The 12,249-nt window shown below is 54.8% G+C and overlaps 1 pseudogene; it reads left to right on the forward strand.

Moving 5' to 3' along the window:
• The first annotated feature begins 1,440 nt into the window (after window positions 1-1,440).
• The window catches only part of LOC114813879, a 15,023-nt pseudogene continuing 4,214 nt past the window's right edge, over window positions 1,441-12,249 (forward strand).

A 12,249-nucleotide genomic window follows, 5' to 3' on the forward strand; every position in this document is an offset into this window, starting at 1 on the left:
CGTTTTGGGGGTGGGGACGGGGGACATGGGCTGAATCATACCAGCGTTGATTAGGAATGGAAATCTGGGATGGCGCAGGGCCCCCTGGCCTGGGAACCTGAAAGAGGCCTGGGAAAGGGGAGAAGAGTTCACTGGGATCCCTGGGGCTGGAGTGGAATCCAGCCAGCTTCTCAGACTGGGACAGCTCAAGAGGGGTCAGGGTCAGGTGAGAGTGGGCTCAGTGGAACTAAACCCCCAACCCTGGCTCTAACTTTGACTTGTCTTGGTTCCCCCAGTTTTCCATCGACTATGGGTCCTTCCCCTTGGACATTCCTGGTCTTGGGGTGTCTGCTGTCAGGTAAGGCCCATGACCCACTCCAGCCTTAGGCAGGGGAGAGGGGAGGAGGTGATCCAGAGACCAAAGACAGTCGAAGGGGGAAGGGTGGGAGGTTGGATTCATGAAGTGCCTTTGGATCACGTCCCTTCAGAGCCAGGAGTTGCGGGGAGGCAGAATCCTCCCCCTTTCTAGATGTTTCAGTGTGCAGACCCAAGGGGTCTGCAGCTAGGGGGGTGGAATCCTGGGGCAACCCACCTCAGGAAAGTGATGATAGTGGCAGGGGGCCAGGGAAGGTTCTTCTCCCAATATGGTCCTGCCCTTGCATCCCGGAACCTGTCCCTCTCCCTCACCGCACAGTACTACCAGGGAAGGGAGAAAAAACAGACTGTTTTGGCCCCCAGCTCCTAAGGTCGCAGGGTCCCCATTGACACTCTACTGAGTGTGGGTCAGGGGAGAGGACAGAATTCTGTCTCAGCTGCCCCAGGGGAATGAAAGATTCCACTCCCCCTCATTCCTTCTGCCAGGCATGGCGCCCCCCTACAGGGCCAAACCTCCTGTTGACTTCCCCTCCGCCCCCCGGCCACTGGTACCCAGATTCCCAGGGGGAGTGAGTGTCGGCGAGCTCTAGTGGCTCAAAGGAATTTCCATGGTTTCCTTCTGTCAGGAGAGGGGCCCGGCTCTGGGGGTGAGGGTGGGGTCTCTGAGGCTGAGCTTGCTCTTGGAGGGGGTCTCAGGGTCGGATTACCCAAGCCCAGCTCCTGGTCACAGCTCCCTGGGCTGAACCCAGAGATTCCTGGCTCCCCACAGCCTATATGAGGTGCCCCAACCCAGATTCTGGAAAGCAAAGGGTGTGAACTGTAGGATCGGTTGAAGGGGAGATCCTGAGCACAATAGCTGTTGTTCAGGAAGGTCTGGGGGATCCCCCAAAGAGGGAACCCCCAAGTTGAAGGTTGGGGCTCCCCCTGGTGGGTTCCTCATGGAGGGTCCAGTCAGACTGGACCAGCTCTGCCCACCCACCCACTCCCGACCGTCTCCCACCAGCTTCCCCTCCGTCAGGGCTGCGACGCGGATCCTTCCAGCCCCCATTACGTACCTCCATCACGCCGAATGAGGAGGAGCTGGTGATGCCGCTGCATGTGTCCCTTTCCCTGAATTACACAAGGAACAGTGAGGTCTTCTGGCAGTTCCCCACACTGGAAGACGAGAGCCCTGGCGTGTCCGTCCGCAGTGAGAACGACAGCGGCTCCTTTGTGGCCGTGCTGGAGGTGGCCAATGTCTCGGCTGTACACACTGACCTCTAGACCTGCTACTACAACCACACGCAGGCCCAGGAGGCTGAGGTCAAAGGCCAGGATATCTACATCTACATGCCCAGTGGGTGCAGGGCCCCCCCATGGTCAGGTGGTCTGGGTGTGGGGCAACCATGGATTCCATACAGGGGTGCTGGAAGGGGAGATCCGTGGTTGGGGTTGGACCGGCCCCCTTACGGAAATGGCGGGGTACCGTTTGGCCACGTTGAGTGCAGTCAGAAGGACCTGGGTTCTAATTCCGGCTCTTCCACATGTCTGCTGGGTGACCTTGGGCAAGTTACTTCACTTCTCTGGACCTCAATTCCCTCATCTGTAAAATGGGGATTAAGAGTGTTGGTATTTGTTAAGCGCTTACTATGTGCAGAGCACTGTTCTAAGTGCTGGGGTAGATACAGGGTAATCAGGTTGTCCCATGTGGGGCTCACAGTTAATACTCATTTTACAGATGAGGTAACTGAGACACAGAGAAGTTAAGTGACTTGCCCACAGTCATACAGCTGACAAGTGTTAGAGCCAGGATTCGAACCCATGATCTCTGACTCCCAAGCCCGGGCTCTTTCCACTGAGCCACACTGCTTCTCTAAGAGTGTGAGCCCCATATGGGACTGGGACTGTGTCCAACCTAATTAACTTGTATCTCACCAGTGCTTAGAACAGTGCTTGACACTGTAAGTGTTCAGCAAGTTTCATAATTATTATTATTATCCAGTGGAGATGGGGAACTACAGGGGATCTGAGCCCACTGGTAGCAGGGCACTGGGAGGAACCCTGTTCTGGTTGTCCTCTGGACACAGCTCACAGCAGGAGCTCAGTCCAGTACTCTGCCCATAACAGGTGCCTAGCCCAGCCCTCTGCCCACGGCAGGCAATTAGTCCAGAGCCCTGCCCTTAGGAGGCATCTTGCCCAGTGCTCTGCCCACAGCAGGCATTCAGTCCGGTGCTCTGCCCACAGCAAGCTCCCAGCCTAGCACTCTGTCCTCAGCAATTGTCCAAGCTAGCATGCTCCCCACAGCAGGTACTCAGTCCAGCACTCTGCACACAACATGCTCAGTCTAGTGCTCTGGTGTCCAGTCCAGCACCCCTTCCCCAGCTAGTACTCATCACTTGCTGGTAATGACAATTGCTTCCTCTGCGTGCCCTCTGCCCCTCCCTCCTCCCTCTCGACAGCCCAGCCAAACCAACCCCTCACGTCAAGCAGCATGACCTAATGGATAGAGCACAGGCCTGGACGACAGAAGGATCTGTGTTCTCATCCTGGCTCTGCCACTTGTCTGCTGTGTGGCATTGGGCAAGTTACTTCTCTGTGCCTCAGTTACCTCATCTGTAAAAGGGGGATCAGGACTGTGAATCCCATGTGGGACAGGTTCTGTGTCCAACCTGATTAGCCTGGATCGATCCCAGCTCTTACAACAGTGCTAGACACGCAGTAAACGCTTAACAAATACCCTCATCATCATCGTCCCCCCTCAGACCCCAACGTCACCTTCATGCCCTCAGTCATGGTTGACCACTTCATCGTCTTGGAGAAAGCTGGTTCCACCGTGATCCCCTGTCGCCCCACCTACCCGCAGACGCAGGAGACCCTGCATGCCAGCCTCGGCAAGGCGGTCTTTGCCTCCTACGACAGCCGCCAAGGCTTCCTGGGTCACTTTGCCATGGGGTCCTACATGTGCGAGATGACCTGTGGCAGGAAGTTCCAGACCCGCAAGTTCAACATCTACACCTTGCAAGATATCTGCTGCCCTCGGGCCGTCCGCGCCGTCCCTTGGGGAAGGGTCCCTGAGCGCCTGAGGCCCAACAAACTCGGTCCCTTTCCTGGAGGGCTGAGTGCATGTGCCTGGAAGGCCACCACCTCCTCCGAGGGGAGGACAGTTTCCTGAGACCACCTGCTCACGGGAGGATTTCAGGGAGGCAGTGTGGCCTAGGGCACCCGGGAGGCCAGGACTTTTGACTTTAGTTCGGGCTCTGTTCTGTATTGCTGGATGACCTGGAATGTAATTCACTTAGTCTCTCTGAGCCTCATTTTCCTTATCTGTATGAGTCCCAGGGGGGTTGGGTCTGCACCAGAAGCAGAGTGGGCCTGTGAGTCAGCAGGACCTGGATTCTAATCTTGGCTCTGTCACTTGTCTGCTGTGTGACCTTAGGCAAGTTACTTCACTTCTCTGTGCCTCAGTTCCCTCAACTTTAAAAATGGGGATTAAGACTGTGAGCCCTATGTGGAACAGGGACTGTGTCCAACCCAGTTAGCTTGTGTCTACCCCATCGCTTAGGCCAGTGCCTGGCACATAGTAAGCACTTAACAAATCCCACAATTATTTGGGGACATCCTGCTTCGGCCTTGAGGTTAGTCCTTGCCAGCCAGTTGGCCAGGTCCGGCCTCCACAGGGCCCTGGCCTAGGCGCCGTGCAGAGTTGGGGAAGGTGATTCCCTGGCCCACACCTGTCCTTCCTTGCTTGCCGGTAGTCACCCCAGAGATCGTCGTGGAGATGGAGGCCCCAAAGTGTACAAGACGGGTGAAACTATTGTGATCACCTATACCGTCCTGGACAACGAGGTGGTCGATTTCCAGTGGAACTATCCGGGGAAGGTGGTACATCCCACTTGCAGCACGCTGACCGGGGAGGGCGTGGTGGGGATGGGGCTCAGAGCAGGAGTCAGTCAATCATACTTTTTGAGCGCTTACTGTGTTCAGAGCACTGTACTGAGTGCTTGGGAGAGAACAGTACAGTAAGAGAAACAATATCTGGTCACAACGAGCTTAGAGTTTAGAGGGGGAGATAGACATTAATAGAAATAAAGAAATTACAGATAGGACGGTAAGTGTTATGGGGCTAGGAATGGGGATGAATAAAGAGAGCAAGTTAGGGTGACGCAGAAGGAGTCTTTCGTTCATTCAGTCATATTTATTGAGCACTTACTGGGTGCTGAGCACTGGAGGCACAACCTTAGGCCCAATGGACAGGGAGACGGAGTGGTGGAGACATCCCCTCCATCAATTGATTAAGCACCTACTGGGGGTGGAGCACTGCTTTGCAAGTCTACTCAGTGCTTTGTGGGTGTAAATCACCATCTTAGGGGCCTACTCTGTGCTAGGCATTGTATAAAGCAGTAGGGAAAGTACGATGGACGAAAAAAAACATGGTCCCTGCCCTCATGAATTGTGAGCCCTTTCAGGAATAGGAACTGGATCTAGTTCCCATCTCTGTACTCTTTCCCAGTGCCTAGTACAGGGCTTTGCACACAGTAACTGCTTAATGAATACCAATACCACTACTTCTTCCAGTCTCATTGGGGTAGACAGGCAGAAAGAAGCAGAGTGAAGTGAAGAAGTGAATTACTAAGTGATTGAGCCACAGGGAATGCACGCTGGGAGGAACAAAAATGCTCTGATGCTATGGTGGAGGTTGTTGTGAGGTTTGGACATGAGGAGATGCCTCTTGAGGAGGAGGAAGAGGAGGAGGTGGATGAAGGGGAGGAGGTGAAGGTCTACATGCAGAGTCGGGTGGCTGTTAGGCGGGAGGGAGCTGCAGACCAAAGTGGGGCCGTGGAGAGGGATGAGAGGTGGGAGAGATGAGACCAACCAGTGCTGGGGAGGAGCACGGAGCATGAGTTGGGGAGCCAAGGTGACGGTCACTGTCTGGGAAACGGCCTCTCCTCCCCTGTGGGTCTGGGGGAGGCGACCTCGCAGGCCCTTGTGGGGAGGAAAGAGTTCTCCCCCTCTCCTCCCCTGCATCTCAGCCACTGCCCACACCCTTGCTTCCTTGCCTAGTCTCTCCCCCTTATCTCCTCCTCCTGATCCTTTGCCCCCACTCTCCTATTCCATTTTGCCAGCCTCTTCCTCCCTCCCTTCTGCCCTGATGTATTTCCTCCTCCTCTCTGTTCATCCCCTTCTTTCTCCTTATTTTCACCTATTTGGCAGCTGTCGGTCCACCCCTGGGCCCCAGTTCCAGGACAAAGGGTGGAGAGAAATGATGGTGCAGCAGATCCAGAAAAGCTTCCCCCACCCATCAGGACTCCCGGACCTCTCCCGGGTGTCCCCTCCTCCTGCAGGGTGGCTTGAGCCCCGCCTCCTCTCTCCGGCACAGAGGGACAAGGACATTATCAAGGTGGACGAGTTTAAGGTCCCACCCATCAAGCTGGTGTTCACCCTGATGGTGCCCGAGGCCACGGCCAAGGACAGCGGTGATTCTGAGTGTGCTGCCTACCATGTCACCAAAGAGGCGAAGCAGATAAGACTGTAAGACTGCAGATAAGCGATTAGACTGTAAGCCCGTGATTAGACTGTAAGCCCATCAAACGGCAGGGACTGTCTCTATCTGTTGCCGACTTGTTCATCCCAAGCGCTTAGTACAGTGCTCTGCACATAGTAAGCGCTCAATAAATACTATTGAATGAAAGATAAAGAAGGTCACCCTCATGTCCACGGTAGAGTGAGAACCCTAAGTCCCCACGGTGGGGTGGGGCCTGTGGCCAACTGGCCTCCCCGCAGCACCAACCTGTTCATCGAACCCCCTTCTGTCCCCAGAGAAAGGCTTCGTCCAGCTCCAGCCTGGCTTCGTCCCAGTGGAGGCCGTGAACCTGCACGAGGTTCGGCATTTTGGTGTGGAGCTTGAGACCTACCTCCAGTCCAGGGTGTCCTGGCTGAAGAACAACGTGATGCTCATTGAGAACCTGACCGAGATCACCATCAGCCTGGAGAAGACCTAGGAGATCAGGTGACAGAGCCTTTCCCCTGCTGAGTCTACCCTAGTGCTCTCCCGCACCCCCTTTATTGAGTCCATGTCCCCAGCTGGATGCCTGAGGGCAGAATGCTGTATAGGGCCCCTACTGTATATGAAGTGCTGTGCTGGACTCCTACTCTTTGCTGAACACCTACTATGTGCAGAGTGCTGTCCCTTTTTTTTAAGGTATTTGTTAAGCACTTTCTATTTGCCAGGCACTGTACTAAGCACTGGGGTAGATACAAGCTAATCAGATTGTACACAGTCCCTGTCCCACATAGGGCTCACAGTCTTAGTCCCCATTTTACAGGTGAAGTAACTGAGGCCTAGAGAAGTGAAGTGACTTGCCCAAGGTCATACAACAGATAACTGGGGAAGCCGGGATTAGAATCTAGGTTCTTCTGACTCCCAGACCCATGTTCTATCCACTAGGCCATGCTGCTTCTTGCTGCTGTATTGGGTGCCTATTATGTGCAGAGCATTGTACTGAGCATGAACTGTGTGCAGAATGCTGTATTGGGCATTTATGGCAAGCAGGGCACTATACTGCGTACTTGGGACGGTCCCATAGGATTAGAAGACAGTCTCTGCTCTCAGGGAGCTTCCAGGCTGTGGCATGAAGAGCGCTGCACTAAGCGCTTGGGCGAGTCCAACAGAGTTAGGAGACTCGATCCCTGTTCTAAAGGAGCTTTTAGTCTAGTGGCCCATAACTTCCTCATAGAGGGAGGGGACACCTGTTGCGGAGTGACCACAGTGACCCAGGCGGGGATCTCAGTAGGTTCTGGCCCCGTATTATGAGTGTTGGGCTTCAGCCCGGCCCGGGTTCAGGTGAAATTTCGAGGGTCCTGGCCCGAGGATAGGGAGCGGCCAGGCCCAGGCCCCCTGGGATTCCAAGGCTGGAGGTTGATTGCTGTCTACTTGTTTTGTTTTGTTATCTGTCTCCCCCTTCTAGACTGTGAGCCTGTGGTTGGGTAGGGATTGTCTCTATCTGTTGCCGAATTGTACTTTCCAAGCGCTTAGATTAGTGCTGTACAAACAGTAAGCACTCAGTAAATACGATTGAATGAACGAATTATTGGGGAGACTTGGCTCCAGCCCCCCGACACCGCGCCAACCCCCTAGCTTGGCCTGCTGCTTCCTCTGGAGGCTGGCCACATGGGGATTCCAGTCTCCTGGGTCCCCCTTAAGACTGCTGGAGCAACCCCAGTCAGAACTGCTCAAGAGTCATCTGGATTGCCCTGGCCCTGGTGTGGAGTATTTCATTCTCACTTAATTGTACTTATTGATTGCTTGCTATGTGAAAAGCACTGTACTAAGTGCTTTAGAGAGTACAGTACAATAAACAGAGACATTCCAGGCCCACAATAAGATTGGAGTCAGAACACGGAAGGTCCCTTCCACCTGAAATGTCCATTTGTTGGGCGACGGAGCCACCTGGACTACTGGCCCCATCTGGGCTATGCCAGGCAAAGAGATGCCCTCCAGCTCTATCGCCTCCCCTGTCTTCCCCTTCCCGGCCTACCCTGGGACAGGCATGGGCACCTGGGCCCTGGTCCATGCTGGTGGGCATGGTCCGCACAGGGCACCCAGTGGGGCAGCCAGCATGCAGTCCCTCCCATGGAGCTGGAACACTGTGGGAGACTTCCAGGTCAGTGCTCTTTCTACTGGGCTATACTGCTTCCCTACTGTTGAAGTGAAGTAGCAAAGATGAAGTCTTTCACCTTTTGCAGAATAATTTAGCTAGGAACTGTCTACGTATGGGTTTTCTGTAGTGCCTAATGAGTGTATTCGCATGGGTCCTCTTTGATGTCACCAGGTATCAGAGCATGCTGAAGCTAATCCAAGCAAAGGAGGGAGACAGTGGGCACTACACAATTGTAGTGCAAAACAAGGATGATATAATGAACTACATTTTTGAGCTGCTTGTTCAAGGTAAGATTTAGGGACAACGCTTCCAGTCTCGGGGTGAGAGCAGGGCAGCTGCTCCCCATCCAGTCAGTCAACTGATCGATCAGCAAGATTCCCCGAGCACCAGCTGTGTGCACAACACTGTACTAGGTGCTTGGGAGAGTACAATAGCAGCCAGATACATGTTCCCTTCCCTAAGGGTGCTCATGAACTAATGTGGGTGGGTGGCTGGCAAAAATTATTTACAGGGATCATATCTACTAAGTCTTTTAGGTCGTACTCTCTCCCAAATGCTTATACAGTGCTCTGCACACTGTAAGCGTTCAGTATTCACCACTGGGTAATTTATGAATTGACCACACATGGTAACTGCTCAGTAAATATGCTGATTGATTGATTGAAATAGATCTGGGTGAAATAGCTGAACAACTAATTAAATATAGAGATAAAGGTATAAGGATTAAATTGATTGCCTGCATAAGTGCTGAGTAAAGGAATAAAATGAAGTGTTGAAGGTTGATGTGATTGGAATTGTAGGAATTAGTCTAGCCTGTAAGATCCTTATGAGCAGGGATCAAGCCTACCAACTCTATTATGCTGCCTTCTCCTAAACGCTTAGGACAAGTAAGTGTTCAGTAAATACCATTGATTAATTGAATCAATTAGGGAAGGTTTCCTGGGGAGACAGGTTTTTAGAAAAGGCCCTGAAGACTCACCTTAGTCATGGGCTGGTGAGCTTTTTGTGAGGCTGGTGCTCACCGACAAGCTCAAAATAGAGCTCACCGACTCCCCATTCCCCTCTGTCAGAAATGGTGATTTCCAAGAGGATAGAGAGTAACTCCTGGGGGTGCTTCAGCTCCATGCCTGCTGGCCACCGGCTCCCAGAGGGGTTTCCAGGCTCCCCGAGAGCCCCGTTCCCATGGCACTGCCAGTCTCCGCTCTTTTTGCCTTCACTGCAGTTCAAGTCCATTTCATCTTGTTCTGTCCTCGGTGGGGGGAGAACAGCTGGTCATGTAGGATAGGGGGTGGCGCTTGTATAAATGGGGCCTCTTCCCCCAGTACAGGATCCTTCACATAGTGGGTCCTGGCACAGCACCCTGCTCAGAGTAGGCATCCAGCATGGCACTCTGCTCTCCTGCATTGCCCCAGGCACAGTGCTGAAAGCTGTTCCTTACCCCACTCCTCCTGCTCCACCTCTCCCTCAGGTGCCGGCCTCCATCTTGGATCTGGTGGACGAGCACCACGGCTCGGCAAGGGTCCAGACCGTCCGCTGTGTCGCCAAAGGGATGCCACTGCCCGACATCGACTAGATGGTTTGCAGGGACATTAAAAAGTATGCAGAGCAGCCTGTGCTGCCTGACCACTTCCTTCCTAGCCCCGGTCTGAGGGTCTGCACCGGTGGCCTGAGCCCCATGGCTCCATGGGGAGGGGCGTGTGTTTTGAGGGGCCGAAGCACCTTGGGACTGCTGAACGTTTTAGTAAAGTCGGAGCCAGGTGGGGCTTAGTCAGGAGCTGGGATCCACTGGGGACTCAGCACAGCTTCTGGCCTGTTTTATTCTCTGGGATGACCAGCAGAGGGTGTGGTGACCAGCAGGGGTATCAGGGTGGAAAATGCTGTCAAACTCCTGCCTCCCTCCTGCTTCAGCCTCGACCTCCCCACTCTCCCCAGATGCAAGAATGAGACCTTGTGGACCCCCCTGGCCGCCAATGCATCTGACATCACCATGGAGGCCCACACGGGCAAACGGGGACATGATGGAGAGTCAGGTGACCTTCTGGCAGGTGAGGAGATGCTGGCAATGCACTGCTTGGCCAAGAATCAACTCGGGGCCATGACGCGGGAGCTGAAGCTGGTGGCCCCCGGTGAGTTGGTAGACGAGGGGGGCACAGGTTGAGGGGGATGACGACAGGTGAGCCAGTCCTCCTTTCTTCCTCCTCCTCCCTCCAAGGACCTCCACCCAAATGAGGAACACCCATTTAGCTCGGCCTTGCAGAGAGCCAAGGGCCAGTCGGCCCTGGTTGGGAACAGAGTCGACGATGCTGACATCTGGAGCGGGGGCTTTTGTGTCAGGAGGGGTGGTTAGGGCAGCGGCGTTGCGGGACGGGTCTCCATCTGGGGCCGCGCTGACCTTCGGGTCTCTCCGCCCCCAGCCCCGCACTCTGAGCTGACTGTGGCTGTTGCCGTCCTGGTGACCCTGCTGATTGTGATGGTCTGCCTCATCGTGCCAGTCATCATCTGGAAACGGGTCAGGGCCCTCCACCTCCCCCCTGCAAGGGCCAACTGGGATCTCTCCCCGGCCCAGCCTCCCCGGGTCCTGACCCCTCCTTTCACCTTGCAGAAGCCACGCTATGAGACCCAATGGCTGGTTCATCGAGTCCATCAGGCCACCCACGAGTCTGTCTACAAAACCAAATGCAGATCCCCTGCGACTCGCACTGGGAGTTTCCGAGGGACAGGCTGGTGCTCAGTACGCTCCCCTGGACCCTCCCTGCCGGCCGGTGGCCTCCAAGCCCCAGGGACTCCTTATCCACATGAGCGACCTTGGGGCAAAACCAACAGGCAAGCGATAGCAAGGACTAACAGTGACTTTGTGGCCCGTGTAACCGAGAACTCTGTGCTAAAGCGCTGGGTAGACTCAAGACCATCAGATCAGAAATAGACCCTGCTCCACCCGAGGCTCATAGTCTACAAGGGAGGGAGAGCGGGGATCTGTATGCACATCCCCACTCACCCCTGCACCCGTACAGCCACAGTTGCTCATATATGCACATGTATGTGTACCATCCCTGCACATTCACGTCCACACACACATAACACAGGTGCCCGCCGGCCAAGTCACAGCCTTCCAGGAGGGCCCCAGAAAGGCAGGCGGGCAGGAAGCAGTGGGAGGAGGCAGGGATGGCTCGCTCCTGCTCTGACCAGCCTTGTCACCCACAGGCCAAATCCTTGGGTCCGGAGTATTTGGGGAGGTGGTGGAAGGCACTGCATATGGACTGAGCCGCTCCCAGCCCATGATGAAGGCGGCTGTGAAAATGTTAAAACGTGGGTGCCTTTGGGGGCTTCCATAGTGCATGGGGGGACCGGGAGGGCTCTCCCTCTGAAACACCCCAGGAGTCGCCACCCTTCCCTCACAATCCCCCCATCCTGCCGGAGTGAATCCACTGGGATTGACTTGCTCTTTTGGGGTGCAATGGGGTGGGTGGTGCTGCTGGTTACCCCAGCTTCTCACCTCCCCTCCCCAACCTTTCTTGCTGGCCATGGCCTGGTAATGGTATTGATAAAGGGTATACTACATGCGATGCTATGCTGAGCGCTGGGGTAGATTTAAGATTATCAGATCTGACACAGTCCCTGTCCTGCTTGGGGCTCATGGCTAAACAGGGAGAGCAGGAATCTCATCCCCATTTAACAGATGGGGAGGTTGAGGCCCAGAGAGGTTAAGTGACTTGCTCAAGGTCATCCAGCAGGCCCCAATCCCCTCCTTACACGACACACCCTTGCCCATCTCCTGGACTGAATTTCTGCCCTTCTGGACCCTCAGCTTTCCACTGGCGGCTCTCCTGTAGCTGGCTGGCCTCTCCTTCCCAACCACCATTCCCTCTACCATGCCATTACTTGCCCCTGCCCCTCATTCTCCTCAGCTAAAATACCCTCCCCATCCCATCAAAGCCCTTCTCCTGAGCCCCCTCCTCCAGAAAGCCTGCCCGGATTAACCACGCCTCGCTGCCACACACTCATCATACCACCTTGCGGCTCTTCCTCCTCCGTAGGCCCAGATCTGTCTAAGGTACCAGGAGAGTTCAACAGTTAGAAATAGCCCCCTCCACTAGGTGGGAGCTCCTTGAGAGCAGGGCACCCAGCAGCATGGCGCAGTGGAAAGAGCACGGGCTTTGGAGTCAGGGCTCATGGAGGTCGAATCCCATCTCTGCCACTTGTCAAGCTGTGTGACTGTGGACAATCACTTAACTTCTCTGTGCCTCAGTTCCTCATCTGT

The sequence above is a fragment of the Ornithorhynchus anatinus genome, chromosome 8 (assembly GCF_004115215.2).
Source record: "Ornithorhynchus anatinus isolate Pmale09 chromosome 8, mOrnAna1.pri.v4, whole genome shotgun sequence".
In the NCBI taxonomy this organism is placed as follows: domain Eukaryota; kingdom Metazoa; phylum Chordata; class Mammalia; order Monotremata; family Ornithorhynchidae; genus Ornithorhynchus; species Ornithorhynchus anatinus.